Source organism: Melanerpes formicivorus, unplaced genomic scaffold (assembly GCF_026170545.1).
Source record: "Melanerpes formicivorus ecotype bairdi unplaced genomic scaffold, bMelFor1.0.p_v2 SCAF_10, whole genome shotgun sequence".
Lineage (NCBI taxonomy): Eukaryota > Metazoa > Chordata > Aves > Piciformes > Picidae > Melanerpes > Melanerpes formicivorus.
In genome coordinates, this window is record NW_027142362.1 from 22,597,088 (window position 1) to 22,614,602 (window position 17,515).

Sequence of the window (17,515 nt, forward strand, 5' to 3'; positions counted from 1 at the left end):
CACACGGTCTTAAGCTACATGAGCCATCCCCAATCACCAAAGAGAGCTTCCTGGACTCATTCTACGAGTAGTGAGTTGTAGTGTTCAGATGACATCAAGAGAAGCATTCAGAAAAGTCATCTGTGTGCGTGAAGATAAGCCAAGAGCTAGAAGGTGCAGACAATAGCTCTCCACTGTCTAAGGCAATACTTTTATGGCAGCCTAAGCCTATTTAGGTACTAACTACTCATATAGCATCGTCTTGAGCCTGGCACCTCTGCTGACCAGACAAGTCATGTATTTCATCATGCTAAAGAAACAGAACTGCTTATAGTTTGTTTAGTAAATTAGTTTATGCCAGATGGAAGTGTGAAATGGTTCAGCAAAGGATCCAGTGAGCATCACAACTGGCAGAGGAAAAAGGGATGCTGTTAGCGCAGCCAAGAGTTAGCAACTTACATTTCCACAATCCTATAGGCTGAAATTCAGCTCTCTCACTAGAAGTCTAGTGTCAGAAATGAGGAAGGTTTGAAACTATTCCAGTAACTGAAGGCCCCCAAATAGTCCTAAGTGGGAGGAAACATGATTATCAGAAAACAATAAATAAATTAGGATTATCTCAAACTCACTAAGCATCCTCAGGTTTTTCATCTTCCCAATCTAAAGCTAAGCATTTATTTTCTTCATGAAAGCTGAGACTCGTTTCCATAAGTCTGGAAACAGACCTTGAATTCCACAAATTGTGATTCATTTGTTCTAAGACAGGACATTCATTACACTAGGTTGTCATATTTTATAGGAATTGCAGCAAATCTAGTTTCTTATCTTAATTGAAGTCAGCAGAAGAGTAGTTGGTCTGTTCTGTCATGCTTCCCACAATATCGAAACAGTGAGGATTTAGGCAAATACTGGTTAGCTTGATTTCATTTTGCCATGACATGAGTCAGTACATGCAGCATGCACCCAAAATCTGCTCCACACAAGGCTTTTATGGTTCCCTGTGGTAGTAACTGACTGGATGGCAGGACTGAGGAAAAACTGCTATGTTATGGCTTTTATACAACCACGTTGCTAACCGGGCATGTGAAGGACAACTTTCTCCTCTGGTTATTACCCAGTTTTGCATTGGTGAAGTTCAAACTCCCAACTGAAACAGTGAATCTTCTAATGCTCCACTGACTTCACTAAGTTTTCTACATTTCCCTTAGTTTATCACTGCTTGGGTACTCTGTCTTGAACCACAAACCTCTGGCTCCTGTTTTAGAGCCCTCCTTTCTTGAGACAATCACAAGCATGCAGATCTGAGCAGTAAGAACCAATGTAAAATCTGTCCAATAAGAAATAAATCCTGAAGGAAAAATAAGACCATTCTCACATGCCTGTACAGTTCAGAATTTCTGGAAGCTCCAAAGGTTTACTCATCTGTTCTAGAAATTCCAACAGAATTTGTGATTAATAAGATATTCCAACAAGATACTAGGGTGTTTGAAGATATGGTGGCTTTAAATGGAATATTTTTCTTCAGTAAGGCATGCCTTTTTTATCCTTTAGGTATCAGAAAATGCCTTTGTCAATGCACTAGACAAGTGAAAACAAAAAGAAGGAAGATTGTGCTTCCTGTTAAAGGAAGCTATGGAGAAGTGGGACATAAAAGGAGCACTGTATCACAGAAAAATCTTTGAATGCCAGTTAAAAACCAAAATCAACTAAACAAACCAAAACCCTTACAACTAAAACTTACACCAAGCCTTCTTCCCTTACCTTGTATGCCATTTATCCTGTACTGGGAACAGCCCCCCTGCCCCTCAGTCTTGGCAGAAATGTGATGTTAGCAAACTCCAGACTCACAAGTGTGAAGGAAGATTCACAGTTTACCAGTTTCAGTACTGTGCTGGTGTTGATCTGTTTTCTCTGTTGTGTAGTCTCATGCTATCATTAGAACCTGTTCTGTCATGGCTCTTCTAACTATGGAGACTGACACTTTCTCTTTCCATATATTGTGGGGCACAAATCAGCATATTCTGAACACTGGTACAGGATGTTAACATAAGGAATTCACCCTTTGATCAACAGTTAGTTATGGCCCCAGTCATCATGATGCCAGAGATCATTACCCAGCCTATTTCTCCACAAATGACAAAGTCCAGTCCTCCAAAACAAGTTCATTTGGATTACAGATGTGTTGTCAATTACTGGTTTTCAGCAAACAGTACTACAAAGGTAGAAAACAATGCTTTGAAACAGCTAGGAAAGATGACCTGCCTTCATTTGCCTATTGTCCTCAGAGCAGACCATGTACACCTCTTTAAAGTTCTCCTCTCTCTCAGATCAGGATCAGACGAGTATGCCCTTTGTTCTAAGCACAGCCTCTTCACCTGTGCTCTAACAGCTGCTCACAGCACACACCACAGTACTCAGAAATACCAGCAAAGCTCTGTGCACAGCTCAGTGACACTGCGTAGGAAAGCTTTTTCAGTTGTGCAGGTAAACTTCTCGAAGAGAAGAGAGTTTTTCAACAACAGTCTGGTGAGGCCAGGAGGTACAGCAAGAATTCAAGCTGTATCAGCCTGTTTTAGGGAAACACTCTCTAAATTTGCCTATGACCTTTGTCCCTAGAAGTGGTAAGCTTGAGAAAAATCTAATCCAAGACCTTGCCCTAAAACAATCCCTATTTGGTAAAGGAAAGCACTTACTAGGGAAGGCTGAGCTTGCTTTGGCAAGGCGAGAAGCTGACTGGGTACACCTTAATAGTAAATGACTCTCTATTTACATACATTGTAAGCAGATGCCTACAAAAGATAAATGGAAAACATCAGTTTACAATTACCTCTATTCCTGTGCGCTGATATCAGGTATAACTTTGTGATGCAAGTACAAAGCAAAACCACAGGGCAGTGTCTCCGCTCTCATTCAGAAGTTTAGCAGCAGGGAGAAATCAGGATGTCTTCTCCATTCTGGCCATCAGACAGAGAAAGCCTGGGGTTGTTAAGGAAAATGTCCTTCAAGAACAGAAAACAGAAGACAATAACAGTCTCTCTCCTCTTTGTTGCTTTGCTGCAAAAACACAGTCTCAAGCTGCGCCAGGGGAGGTTTAGACTCGAGGTGAGGAGGAAGTTCTTCACCGAGCGAGTCGTTCGTCATTGGGATGTGCTGCCCAGGGAGGTGGTGGAGTCACCGTCCCTGGAGGTGTTCAAGAGGGGATTGGATGTGGCACTTGGTGCCATGGTCTAGTCATGAGGTCTGTGTTGATAGGTTGGACTCGATGATCCTCGAGGTCTCTTCCAACCTTAATTACATTGTGATACTAGAATTTGTTACAGTCATCCCCTAACAGTCAGGAACACATAGAAGAACTGAATCCTATTGTCAAGTCCCAAAGAAACATCAGTGTGAGAAACATGATCTTCCTTCTCCCTTTTGAACCATAAGAGGCGCACTCATTGCATTATCACATACCTCACCACAAGCAACCAAAAGACAAAGATAATTTACAATCAGCACGGTAGGGTCAGATCACACAACCTTCAGCTTTTCTGCTCTGAAAACTGCCAGTAGCCTGGCTGACTTTGGAATTTGAAGACCAAGCTGAGGCACAACTTCTAAGCCCAGATCTCTTTGGAATTAGTAAACTCCACTTCTATTTAGAGACATGCTGTATTTCTGAGGATATGAAAAAAATAGTCAATCATTTTCCCCTCAGTTTCCTAGAGTCGAAAGTTAATGCATTTGCCAGCGACTCTAGAAATGCCAAGTACCTCATCCCTTCTAACAAGTATATAACGTAGATGCGTGAGAAAACAAAGATAAGATGACATTTCACTAATAGCTTCCATCAGCAGATAAGCTTGCTGTCATTACACGTACGGCCTGGAATTAAAAAACACACAAACCTTAAAAAAAACAACACACCACAAAACAAACAGATCAGGAAAACAAATTCTTTGTTTTCAACAGTTGGTTATGTTTATGCTCCTGTGAAATGAAGAATGATCGCCTCAGAATAACATACACAAACTTGCCAGGACAGGATCTTCCCAAATCATTGTGCCCAGCTCTGTCACTACATGGCCTTAGCCAAGCTTAGTCCACCTACACAACTTGCTTTCCACAGGAAGGAAAAAAAAGAGCTTTCAAAGATCTAACAAGACATTACTTGCTGAAAAACACAGTAACTGTAAGTCAAGGATAACATATCCCTGCAGTGGCACTAACATGACACCCAGCTTCTCTTTGCTTAGCAGAGAGGAGTCCTAACCAAATTTTGAAACCAAGTACTCCAATGAAAGTGGTCTCCAAGTTGAGTCACACGTGCAAGACAGTCCATTGACATGTGGGACAAAAGCATTCTGTAATGGTAATAATATTTTCGGTGTGTATTTCATCTTTCTCTTATTCTTCCTTAATTTCCGCATATGTTTCCATAATGCACATACAAGTACAGCAGCAGCTGTATAGAACTGATAAATCAATACACAGAAATGTGGGATGCATACTTAAAAGGTTATTTTGCTACAGCCAAAAAGAATTGGAGGTCACTTCTCTAGCAAGCAGAAACTCTATTGCTCTGTAAATTGCCTTTTGCTTTTCATAGCATCATAGAATCAACAAGGTTGGAAAAGTCCTCAAAGATCATCAAGTCCAACCTGTCACCCAAGACCTCATGACTACTAAACCATGGCTCCAAGTGCCATGTCCAACCCCCTCTTGAACACCTACTGAATAAAAGGTATCTTGTCAAAAGGTATCTTGTCCTGCCTTCCCTCATTTTCCTAGACGCCACTAAATTAACACCAAGTTACACCAAGCTTTCGCACGCACAAGATAATTTTGGGGTTCTTTCTCTCCAACAAGAAGCTCGACCTCTACTCCTAGGTCTCTTCAAAGGTCCACCAACCGGAAACAACACTGATCAGTTTCACTCCGGGCGGAAGGACCCGGTCAGTTTCACCCCAGTGATGACATCTCTGAGGATTTGAATGAATGGTGGCTTGTGTGTTTTCAGTTGGGTTGGGGCTTTTTGCCACCTTAGGGATGTTAAACTTTAGTTCCTCGGGGAAAGGCAACAAACCTATTGGAAAACCATTATATGATAAATGACCTGCTTGACAAAAGACCATTCAGTGGCCACAATGAAAAAATAAATGGAACTAAAGAACTATCAAATGCTATTGCCTCTTATCACTTTGCGAGAACCAAGGGAAGAGATAAGGGTAATACGGTAGAACACAGAAGGCCAATTGCCTAGGCCCGCACCCAGCTCTTCACCTGCACACAACGCGAGCGCTGCGGAGCCCCACAGCTTCTCTCACTGGTGGGGCACAGCACGCAGGCGTCCCGCCAGCAAAGTCGGGGTGCAGGGAGGACGGGAGGCCTGCAGCGAAACCTGCCGGGCCTGACCGCTGGGGAAGGCCGGCCCCGGGCCGCCGGCAGCGCAGCGAGTGGGACCGCTCGCCGCCTCAAGGCTGCATGTCGCGGCAGAACCTTCTTCCCCCTCCCCGGATTAGGAGAAGAGAAGACAAGGGCCAGCGGCCGTGGCCCTCCCTACTGACCTGCCGAAGAGGGCTCTCCCTTGGGGCCGAGGGGTCGCCCAGCAGAGCTCGCTCCCCTCAGCCCGCGCAGCCGCTGCCGCCTCTTCACGCGTAAAACCGCATTACTACTTCCCCAGACAGATTAGAATCCTCCGCCCTCGCCTCAACACAACTCTCTCGCCTTCCTAGAAAGAAACCCCTCACAGAAAAACCCACAACTGGGCCAGAAGCAGCCGCAACTACTCGCCTCGCTCAGCAGCCCAAAATAGGGGCTCAAACATCGCACGGGGAACTATTTTCCAACCGCACGGCGGAAGCACACAGTCTCTATACGCACGCGCATCCGCACGGGACAGTTTTAAAGGACATTCCGTCGCGCCACGCGCGAGGCACACTGGGAGCTGTAGTCTGCCCACTTCACACCAGCTCCTCAGACAGCCAGCCGGCCTCGCTCCACCCGCAGTAGCGCCCCGCCCCTTTCTACTTTCCACCCAATGAGCGGCCTCGCTGGGCGGAATGAGAGGGTCAGGGCACCGCCCACCCCTCCACTGGTGCGCGCGCGAGGGGCGGGGTGCGCGGGGCGGGGCGCGCGGGGAAGGGAGGGGCGCGCGGGGCGGGGCGAGGCCGGGCCGGGCCGCGGCCGGCGGCGCCCGGAGTTAGTTGTTGCGCGCGGGCGCGGCGGTCGCAGCCCGTCCCGGGAGTCGTTTCCTCGCCGGGGCCCGGCGACAGCTGGCCCGCGACGAAACCTTGTCGGTGTAGCTGCTGCTGCACCCTGCCTCTCGTCGCCCGCCCCTGCCCGTGGGAGGCACCGCGGGCCCGGGGAGCCCCTCGCCAGGTGAGGGGCCGGTCCGAGTGCGGGGGCGAATGGGGGCTGTGAGGGGGAGGATGTGAGGCGGCGGCCTCGCGTCCTGCTCGCGCCGGCAGCTCAGATTTCCTTAGCGGGGCCCCGGGCGGGGGCAGCGGGAAGGGGCCCCGAGCGGCTCGGCGGGTGTAAGCGGAGCGGCTGGGCAGGACCGCCGCCTGGTCTCTTCTCCTGAGGGGGTCCCTCCCCGTTCCTCCGCCCCGTCCTGCCGTGGCGCCGGCGGGCGGCCGCTGCTGTCTGCTGCGCTCAGAGGGTCTGGCCGACGCCGGCAGGCGCCCAGGGTCCCTTCTCCGCGGGGCCCTGTGACGTCCTCGCCCCCGTTTGCGTTGGACGTTGGGCCCCCGGCTCTCCACCGACAAGCCCCGGGGCCCGCGGCAGCATGAGGCTCGCTGCTGCCGACATCTCGGCTGGAAGTTTTGCGACGTGACCCTGCGCTAAGTACGGTGTGGTGGAGCCTGCTGGGGAGCGCCGAGCGGAGCGGGCACCTTCTAGGAATCTCAGGGCTAGAAAAGTCGCTGCGGGTGCCGGGGGATGCGGTCTCTGCCAGGGCTCTCCTCTCTCTGTCATTACCGCGAATTCCTGACATGAAAGGCTTTACGCGTTAGTGTGTACGTGTATAGCCATATTCCAGCCTGTCTTCAGGCTTTGCTTCCTTCCTTTCCTCTTGAAGGTTATTCTGGACTTTTAGGTTAGGTTGGTCAGTTTGCCTGTTTTTATTGTGGCTGGAGTTGAAACCGAGCTGGGATTTGCATGGGGACGACAAGTGAAAAGATGTAAGTATCTTGCAGTGGTTAGTTATTTAGCAGGCAGCTGGTACCTAACACAGAACGGCCAAGCTGCTCCTAGGTGAGCACTGGGAGGAGGAGGAGCGTTGCCCGGTGGGTCTCTGACCTCCAATTTAATAGGAGTCCTTTCTTGGAGAACATAAGTTTCTGTTTACTTTGGGCTCTTGCCGTTTTATTTTGTAGAGCTTGGCTTTTATTCTTCTTTAATCCCTTCTTAAAAGGCTCCAAAATTTTTCCCTTACTAGTCGTGGCTGTTCAGTGTCTGTTAAAGCACTTTGTTCTAGGATTTTGGGGGGCTAAAATAATACACAATGTATGAGCAGGAAGGGGAGGACACACAGTTGGTTTAGAAGCCAAGACTTTATGGAATTCCAATAGTTCTATAGTTAGAAAGTTTACTTAAACTTGTGTAAAATTGCCAGCTTTTGTTACAAATCAGATGCATTTATTTCTGTGTGACTTTTGTTTGACTTACAACCTCATCTAGACAGTTTGAGTCCAGCGGTGCAGCAGAGCAGGGACTACTTGTGGATATTTTATTTGGTTGCTTTGACTAGTTTGAGCTCTTAATCTAGTTTCACATTGGCTTAAAAGGTTTTGTCTGCAAAGCAGCTCAGATGATTTATCCAGATGAAGCGTCTTCCTGGCAGAGTTACTGCTCCAGTGTGTTTTCAGGAAAACCTCATTTTGGGCTCTAAAATGTAGAAGTAGGCAAAAAGTGAATTACCAGTTTTTCCATGAGTAACTTTCCATGATTAATCCAATGCGTCCATTTCATGAAGGATTTACCTTATTTTTAGGGCATCTCGTGTAGACAACTTATTCACAGGCTTCCTGAACTTCTTGGACTGTGGTCAAATGCCTCTTCCTCACCTGAGCAGCCGTAGCAGGTTGTGTGTGATTCAGGAGCCTGGGCAGGAGGTATGAACTGCCGAGCAAGGAATCTGCAGGCTTTCCTGCCTGACCTTTCTGCTAGCCGATACTTTCACCCAGCTCCATACATGTGTAAATGAGTAGCTGATAAGAGATCGAGCCTCATTCATGCACCCAAAGCTTGCATTTCCTTCAATTTTAGAACATACATTAACCATGAAAGTAAATACAAGGTTATTTTGAAACAACAGCGTTCGCTGTGTATTGCTAAGTCTTATGGTTGTTTCAGCAAGAGAATGAGCAGAGAGGCAAAACTACTGTCTCAACTTCTTAGGAAATCTGTGTTTGTGACTTCCCAGCTCTTTTCAAAATCTACTTGCAAGCATATTTATCAAAAGCTGTTTACTTCCCAAGTAAAGGAATTGATGAAATCGTTCATTTAAAGGAAAAATAAGGGAAGGATGCTATTTGCCTAAATGACTCCTAAAGGTTGTCTTGCCTAAACAGGAGAGTAGAATATCAAGGTAACTGTTGTAAGTTGTTGATTAGAGCCACTGACACTGATGGTCGCTGCTAACGTTCTGTATGGTGCTAGGAAAACCGTGTAGGTGAAAAGCTTACTGTAAGCTCACAAGTTGGAACATGCTTTCTCTGCCTTCTTTCTGAATTTACACTCCTATGCCCCTACTTCCCTTTTCCTGTTCAGTCTTTGCTCTTCGGTTTCCCTGTTTCCTAGAGCTGCCCCTCGTCCCAGTTTAGAATTGGACCCGCCCATCCCTGCTAGCTACCCATGTTTTCTTTACCCTTTCCTCTGAGGGGATCTGCAGCTTTACTCACTGCCACTGCTTTTCTTATTCCAGCTGCTTTCTGAGGAGATTGGGTTTCAGGTGGTGGTAATTCAATAGTCCTTTACTATGGCTGCTGGACCCTCTTTTCCCGAGCCCAGAGGTCTGAATTGGGGATTGAGAGGTACAGATCCCAGCTGAGGTCTGTCTCCTGCCAGCTTCCACACTGTTCCCACTTCCTGTGCTGCTCCAGCTCCCAAAGAATCCTGCCCAGCTGCTCCCTCCCGTGTAGTCAGTGTGTCATAGCTGACATTCGGGTATGGGCAGAGCATCAAAATGCAAATGACATGGGTAAAATGGGGAGATGGAGTTACACTCGTGAAAAGCACTGCAAACACTGTGGAGTTTGTGGAGCATGCAAAGAGATCATAAAGAAAACACCTGACATGGGGAAACTGAAAATAAAACTTAGATTTGTTTTATTTGTGTTTTTAGCTTACTTAGAATACAAAAATCCCAATCTGTACAACGTGTTTTGATTTATTAGTTGCAAATTAAAAGGAATAATAGCATGTTATTCACAAGCCCTTTGTAGCATTTCCTGACCAGTGAGGCAAAATCCACTTCTCTATGTATGTAAAGCAACATGGATTTTGGAAGAGATCATAGTATCATAGTATCAGTCAGGGTTGGAAGGGACCACAAGGATCATCCAGTTCCAACCCCCCTGCCATGGGCAGGGACACCCCACACTAGATCAGGCTGCCCAGAGCCTCAGCCAGCCTGGGCTTAAACGCCTCCAGGGATGGGGTCTCAACCACCTCCCTGGACAACCCATGCCAGGGCTTCACCACTCTCATGGGGAAGAACTTCCTCCTCACCTGCAGCCTGAATTTTCCTGCCTCCAGCTTCATTCCATTCCCCCTAGTCCTATCACCTCCTGAGAAGTCCTGAGATGTGTGGCTCCAGTCAACAGCTGAGGAAAAAGGCTTTGAATTCTTCATGCTAATACCAAAAGATGTTGATGGAGCATTGGTGCTGCTGTCTGTGCTTGCATCACCTGTGAGAGGCTGGTACTGAGACTTGTCTGCAGAGTTTTTGTTGGCATTACCAGTTCTCCTACCCTTCAGTGCTCCACACATGACTGCAGTTTAAGGACTGAGCAGTGTTCTGGGATTTAAATTGGCTTAAGACTGAAATATTTCCACTGTTTCTCATGTGTCAGTACAATAATGTAGCATCTCCATTTCCATACAGTTTTAGATGGAGAGTGGGAAAATGCAGACTGCAAACTGGAGCAAGACTAGCTGGTTGACTTCTGCTCTCTTAAAGGTGAAGTGGAGCCCAGTAAACAGCCTACACTGAGAAAAATAGGAGAGCTTTGTTATTTCTGCAGTGTTACTGACAGGGGTTAATTACTTGGTAACAATTCTAATTACTTGTCTGATATTTGAGCTGCACTTTTAGTAAATGGTGGTTAAGAATTGTAGGCTCTGTGTTTCGTCTGGGGGGTTCCAAATATAAGCAGAAATCATCAACCATGAGAAATTTTCAGTCTTCTTTTCTCCTAAGATAGATAAGTGGCTGAGTCACTAAAGCATTTTCCCCCCCGTACCTCAAAGTGTATTGAGTTGATTTGAGATTGTCTGGTTGTTGAACATGTGAATAGAGGAAAACTAGGCAGTGGGTGTAGCTCTGAGGTCACTTTCTTTCAACTCATGGTCTTATGGGACCCCATCAGCTCTTACAAAAGTTACCACATTAGCTCAATAAGTTATGAAACAGCTTTACCACAAGTACTTTTGGGTTTGTTTATTCAGATGACACCAAGAGCAATAGAATTTCCCTCTGGAGCCTAGTTCACTGTTCCTCTCCTCCCTGTGATCACTTACTGCTATTCAGGACAAGTACAAAATCAGTTTTAAACTGCACCACTTGGAGAAGTACTTTTTTAATCAATCTGTAGATGGCTTGGGTCTGTGATTCTGGGGGTAATTGTCACCCTGACCAGTTTCTTTTTTTCCTGTGAGCACTTAGAGAAAATGGTTCCAAGTAGCAGGTCCCTCACCAGGCTCTCTGATGATAGAATAGAATAAACCAGGTTGGAAGAGACCTTCAAGATCATCATGTCCAACCTATCATCCAACACCACCTAATCAACTAACCCATGCAACCAAGCACCCTGTCAAGTCTCCTTCTGAAAACCTCCAGTGATGGTGACTCCACCACCTCCCCAGGCAGCCCATTCCAATGGGCAATCACTCTCTCTGTGTAAAACTTCCTCCTGACCTCCAGCCTGAACCTCCCCTGGTGCAGCCTGAGACTGTGTCCTCTTGTTCTGGTGCTGGCTGCCTGGGAGAAGAGACCAACCTCTGCCTGACTACAACCCCCCTTCAGGTAGTTGTAGACAGCAATAAGGTCACCCCTGAGTCTCCTCTTCTCCAGGCTAAGCAATCCCAGCTCCCTCAGTCCCTCCTCATAGGGCTTGTGTTCCAAACCCCTCACCAACTTTGTTCCCCTTTCTGGACACGTTCCAGCAAGTCAACCTCCTTCCTAAACTGGGGGGCCCAGAACTGGACACAGGACTCAAGGTGTGGCCTAACCAGTGCAGTGTACAGGGGCAGAATGACCTCCCTGCTCCTGCTGGCCACACTGTTCCTGATGCAGGCCAGGATGCCATTGGCCCTCCTGGCTGCCTGGGCACACTGTAGGCTCATGTTCAGCCTACCATCGACCAGCACCCTCAGGTCCCTCTCTGTCTGGCTGCTCTCCACCCACTCTGACCCCAGCCTGTAGCTCTGCATGGGGTTGTTGTGACCAATGTGCAGAACCTGGCACTTGGATGTGTTCAATCTTCTGCCCTTGGACTCTGCCCATCTGTCCAGCCTGTCCAGGTCCCTCTGCAGAGCCTCTCTACCCTCCAGCAGATCAACTCCTGCCCCCAGCTTGGTGTCAGCTGCAAGTTCACTGATGATGGACTCAATGGCCTCATGCAGATCATCAATGAAGATGTTAAAGAGCACAGGGCCCAGCACTGATCCCTGGGGGACTCTACTGCTGACTGGCTGCCAGCTGGCTGTGGCACCATTCACCACCACTCTCTGGGCTCAGCCTCCACCCAGTTTCTAACCCAGTGCAGTGTGCTCCCGTCCAAGCCATGTATGGGCCCCTACCTTATCTGAGATGCTTTATATGAATTTTAGGAGCTATAACTAAGAGTGCAGTGATGTTGATTGAACATCTGCACTTGGATCACCAGTTAGTTGTGGTTATGTTTAAAAGATGTATAAATATGGTGTGTGTAAAGTATTTAACAGCATTAATTTATCTGTACCTTCAAATGCCTTAAGAGTTCACAGTTGTTCTTGCTTTGGAGTCCAATACTTAGTGGCCAGGATTTAGAGCAGAGGATGCTTAATGTCCTCAAAACAAAACGTTCAACATTGGGTGGAAAAATGTTATCCTTTTAAAGTGCAAAACAATTATAAGTTCTACCTGGGAAATAGGTACTTAAATCTTTCCATTTGTAGGCTTTATCCCACTTTTTACTTAAGAGTAGTATTCAGCAAACCTTACAAGCACTTAACTGCTGAGAAATGTCCAACCATCTTACTCCAGTCACTCTTGACTGCAGGAGACAGTGAAGTTTTTGAAATCACAGTAAACACATGGATAAAAATTCTGCCAGGCTAAACATTGTAAGCTTCTAGCAATGCTGGTTTTAGTAACATCTTGTCTGAGACACCAGTTCAGAGTGGTGCTAAAAAGTGTGATGACTTCATAAAGTTAGAGCTATTTCAGAAAATATTGCTCCTAGCAGTGCAGCCTTATTGGTGTTTAAGCAGATTTGGATTGTTGTGTTGTTTGATAGAGGTTCTATAAGAAGTGTGTTTAGCAACACATTCATAGTTTGACCTTGCACGTGTTTGTAAAACCCTTAAGTAAGTGCAGGTCTCACTCCAAAAATGTTGTTTCTTGGATACAAGCCTGTGTTTATACAGGCCTCTCTACAAAACTCACCAAAGGAGGAAGACAGTATATAATATAAAAGATGTAAACTCTCCATATATTTATATCCTGTTTTCCATCTCTGAGGCTCTTACTGTCATAAAAACCTTTGTATGCGTCTAAAAGATTTAAACTTATGCTATAAACATGAACAAATCTTGATACCCTTCTGCAGGTATAGTCCCTCTTTTTGTAAGTCCCTGTGCACATCACAGATGCTCTTGCTGTTGTCTCAGCTGCCAAGTATTCTCTTAGTGAGTATCCTTGGTTTGCTTTTACGTTGGTGACCTTTCTGTGGGCTTCTTTTAATGCAGCAGGAAGAACAGCAAATATATATATACTCTCCCCTGAAATTAGCCAGTAAATTCAGAAACAAGCATGCTTGAAGGTGATAGAGACTTAAATCCTATACACTTGAGCTAAAATTAATACCTCTATCCCTCAGGCAAGTTTTGACTGTCTACCTTGTACTAGCAGCCTTGTGCAGAGTAAGCACTGATCCTGTTTGGAGTGCCACTCAAATTCTCTGTAAAGGCTCAAAATTGCATCAGTATTGCTTTAATAAACTTTGAAGTTTAATGCAAATATATACAAGCTTGGAAAGCATAAATATTAGTTTTCCATGGAGGAGTAAGGCATGCTGTGTAATTGGTTTTCCATTTGCTTTAAGCCTTGCTAATTGTCTTTTTCTGCCTTCCTTGTCTAGATTGGGTTGTTTTGCTTAAAAACACGTTGCACAATATTCTCCAGTCTCAGGCTTTAAGTCTGTAACTCTCTGGTTAAGGAGTGTGACTCCTGCTGTTAGGAATGAACTTTGGAAAAGAGAGTTTATTTAAGGAGTTTTGTACTGTAAACTGTAGACATTCTTGGGTTTTAGAAGCAGGGAGATAGCTCACAGTAAAGTTGTAGAGAATGTGGGGCGCACACTCAGTCTGATCAGTTACATTTGATCATGGAACAGTTTGCAGTCTGGTGTAGTTGCTGGAACAACTTGCCAAACTTAGTGTTAAATATATATATATGTATAAAAATATATATCCAGCACATAAATGTTGTCTCTGTTACACTTTTCTATCTGTAAAACTCTATTTTCATGGTGGTGTGGTGTGGTGTTTTGTTTTGTTGTTGTTGTTGAGGGTTTTTTGTTTGCTCGGTTTTGGTAATTTAAAAGAATGGCATTTTCAGGTTGCTAGCAAGAAAGTCTCAAACCTGGTCTGCTAGCAAAGATTATGTATCTTTGGAGTGTGACAACAAAATCTGGCAGGCCTTCTGAAAATGAGGCAGACTCATACTGACAGGTCACTGTCTTTGCCTAGAAAAGATTGCTTGGGATGTGCAAAAAGCAAAGGCATGTTATGACAAAACTTGCTGAAGCCTGAAGTGCTCCTGTGTCTGAGTATTGCCTAGTCAGTATTTCTTGTGCAGCAAAGGCAATGTCCCTGCTAATGTCAGTACAAGGAGAGCTGAGCATACATTTCATTTAACCTGCAATCTGTATTGGTTCGGGCTGCCATATCATAATTGCCACCTTGCTCTGTGGACCTTTTGGCAGGTGGGGTGGTGGTTCATGGTTCCTTACAACTTAACCCACTTATCTTCTGAGAGCAGGAGAGAGTTTGTACCAAAGCTGCTGCTTTAGCAGAGCTGTTCAGAAACTAGTACGTCAGAAGGAATGTTGCAGTCTGGTATGTAAAGCACCGGGTTTTAGCAGTCGATGTAGAGAGATACTGTTAGTAACAGTTGCCATGAAAAAACCTCCTGCGACAGCTTCCCAGGTTGAAGGTGAGACTGCAAAGCAGATAGACCAAGATCCCTCAGCTGTACTGGAGCTTTGGTCACGGTGAGTTCTGTGCAATTCTCTTTGGTTTTCTGCTCGTTGGAATGTGAGAAGTGTTTGATTGTTTTGTTGCTTTCTAAGAGAGAAGCTGGATCAGGTTCCTGTCTGATTGGTGTTGCCACTTAGTTATCAGTATGCTATTCATGAGCTACTCTCCAAATACACTCCTGCACATCACAATAGATTGCATAATGTTCTAAATAGCAAGAAGTGGTGCATTAAAGAAAAAAAATCCAGTTCTTCCTTCCCCCCCCCCCCCCCCCCTTTTAAATTTTTTTTTTACAAGGCTGTAATTTTTCTTTGTAGTCCATGATGGTGATAACATTGCAGGCTTTTTTTCCCTTTGTCCTTTGCAGATTGGCTTCATTGCTTATGGTTGTATTTTATCTTTGCTTATCAGTGTAAATCAACAGAGCTATTCCTGAACAATGGAGATAGCAACAGACAGACCTTTTGAAGGCAAATTTGCAGGCTGAGAAACCATGGTGTATAGAAACACGTTGAAAAAGATAACCAGCCCGGGTTATCGGGGGGGTTCTGCTCAGCCCCCTGCAGAGGACATTATGGAACAGGCTGTGTGTTCTAAAACATTCCTACACAGCTGCCAGGGCACTTGATGGAAAGTTCGTGCCGACACTAATAATTCTTCTGGGAAATAACAGCAAACAAGTGAAATACCAAAGCAACAGCATTTAAATACAAATGGGAATTAGATTTCTTAACACTTCAAATGTTATATAATTGAGGGTTTTTTCCCTAGAGTACCTGCAGTTCTTTGCATATGAAGTCAGTCTGTCTATGAAGAAAGCTGGCTTTTGGTGCTTTCATATAAAAGTTATTAAGCATCCAAACAAAATTAAATCCATAGAATGCAGAAGGAAATGTTAATCCATGTAATGAATAATGTCATGTTCAGTGGTGAGCACTGCTCACTGGGGGGATGGGGTCTGTAAGTTCAGCCAGTAGTCTCTGAAATTGGGTAGCACACTGAAATTTTTCTGATATAGAATCATTAAGGTTGGAAAGGACTTGCACGATCAAGTCTAATGGTTAACCCAGCACAGCCAGGTCACCACTGAACCCTGTCCCTCAGCACCACATCTACATAGCTTTTAAATCCTTCCAGGATTGGTGACTCCACTTTCCTGGGCAGCATCTTCCAGGGCTTAACCACTCTTACAGTGAAGAAATAGTTCCTAACATCCAGCCTAAATCACTCCTTGCACAACTTGAGGCTGTTTCCTCTTGTCCTACTGTTTGTTACCTGGAAGAACAGAAGAGGAGACAAGCCCCTATCTCTCTCCAGCCTCCTTTTGGGGAGTTGTAGAGAGACTATGGCACATTTCCACTGTGCCTTCTCTCAAGACTTACCAATACCAGTGCTCTCAGCTGCTCCTGTTTTCCAGACTTTTCACCAGCTTGGTTGCCTTTCTCAGCACCTCAGTGTACTTCTTGGTATGAGGGGCCCAAAATTGAACCCAGTATTCAAGGTGTAGCCTCACCAGTGCCCAGTCATGGGGCATGATCACTTCCCTACTCCAGCTGTCTAAAAAAGTTGATGAACTTTTCCCATCAAACAACAACCACAGAAAAGGTTGAACCTGTATTGGAGACATCCTAGCATGGCTGTGGGGAATGCATTGTAGAGGAGCATTCATCCACACTCCCCTATGAAAGCTAGCCTCTCTACAGCAACTGGATGTTTCATCTTGGATTTCTGTTGCTTCTAATGAGTGAGGTGCTTGTCTGTGTTTCATGTGATAGGGGAACAATTTTGGTTGTGATTTAACAACTTGGCTGCTTTCCTTTTTGTACATGCAAGGCAATAGAGGGTTCCCTGTAATTTTTAGTTGACTTTCTCCTGCCAGTGTACAAAATGTTTGTAACATGGGCATTTTAAGTCTGAAGATGTCAGCCTCTTCCAGCTTAGTTGATTTTGCCACAGAGTTCAAAAGCTTCTTTTCTATCACTGCTCTGAGCTTTCCCAGAAGTTTTGGGGGTAATCATTCTGCAGGGAAGATAAATGTGTATTAGATGTATATGTGTTCATTGGATGGTGCATGGTAAAATATTTGTCCTGCTTGCATTATCCATTTAAGAGTTCTGAAAAATTATTTCCAGTGCACAGTTAACAGCCTGGTCAACCCCTGTGTCCTAGGGCTACTTAGTACAGGACCTACATGTACAGTTGTTATTCTGTACCTCTAACAGTTTCTCAGGAACGTGCTGCTTTTTCCTTTGGCAGTGTTGGTTTTATCTAGTTTAGAAGGGAAAGCTGTCACACCACAAAAAAGAAGCTGTTCATTACATGGAGAGATGGAACTAAACCTCAATTTGTATTCTGAGAGCTTAAGTAGTACAAGAAGAGCGGACAATCATATCTTCACAAGGTGCCTTTCTCAGGCTGATAAGGAACTCGCTCCATACATCACATTAGCTCATCACTTTCATATCCTTTAGTCTACCTGACAGTGTCATTTAAGAACGGAAAATACACAGAGCAAAAGGAGTATGATTCTTGAAATTGATTCAGTGCTACCTGAAGAGTCAAAAATCCAGCCCTTAGTATAACTTTAAAAAATACTGAAATATAAATCTGAAATGAAAAAAATACTGAAATGAAATCTTTGTTTCTCTTAGTGAGAGGACACAGTCTCAAGCTGCACCAGGGGAGGTTTAGACTCGAGGTGAGGAGAAAGTTCTTCACCGAGCGAGTCGTTCGTCATTGGGATGTGCTGCCGAGGGAGGTGGTGGAGTCACCGTCCCTGGAGGTGTTCAAGAGGAGATTGGACGTGGCACTTGGTGCCATGGGCTAGTCATGGGGTCTGTGTTGATAGGTTGGACTCCCTGATCCTCGA

The 17,515-nt window shown here is 45.3% G+C and overlaps 2 protein-coding genes across 10 annotated transcripts in view; one reads left to right on the forward strand and one right to left on the reverse strand.

Moving 5' to 3' along the window:
* Positions 1–5,801, reverse strand: part of HMG20A (high mobility group 20A) — a 42,103-nt gene extending 36,302 nt beyond the window's left edge. For 2 of the 4 annotated variants that reach the window (XM_068144263.1, XM_068144260.1), the window contains exons 1-2: positions 5,529–5,801; positions 2,807–2,978 (exon numbers count right to left, since the gene is read on the reverse strand). The gene's annotated coding sequence lies outside the window, so the exon portion shown is untranslated. The remainder of the gene's footprint in view (positions 1–2,806; positions 2,979–5,528) is intronic. The other 2 variants (XM_068144261.1, XM_068144262.1) reach the window with 2 other exon arrangements.
* Positions 5,802–6,146: 345 nt separating this feature from the next.
* The window catches only part of PEAK1 (pseudopodium enriched atypical kinase 1), a 157,046-nt gene continuing 145,677 nt past the window's right edge, over positions 6,147–17,515 (forward strand). For all 6 annotated transcript variants that reach the window (XM_068144265.1, XM_068144264.1, XM_068144268.1 and 3 more), the window contains exon 1: positions 6,147–6,342. The gene's annotated coding sequence lies outside the window, so the exon portion shown is untranslated. The remainder of the gene's footprint in view (positions 6,343–17,515) is intronic.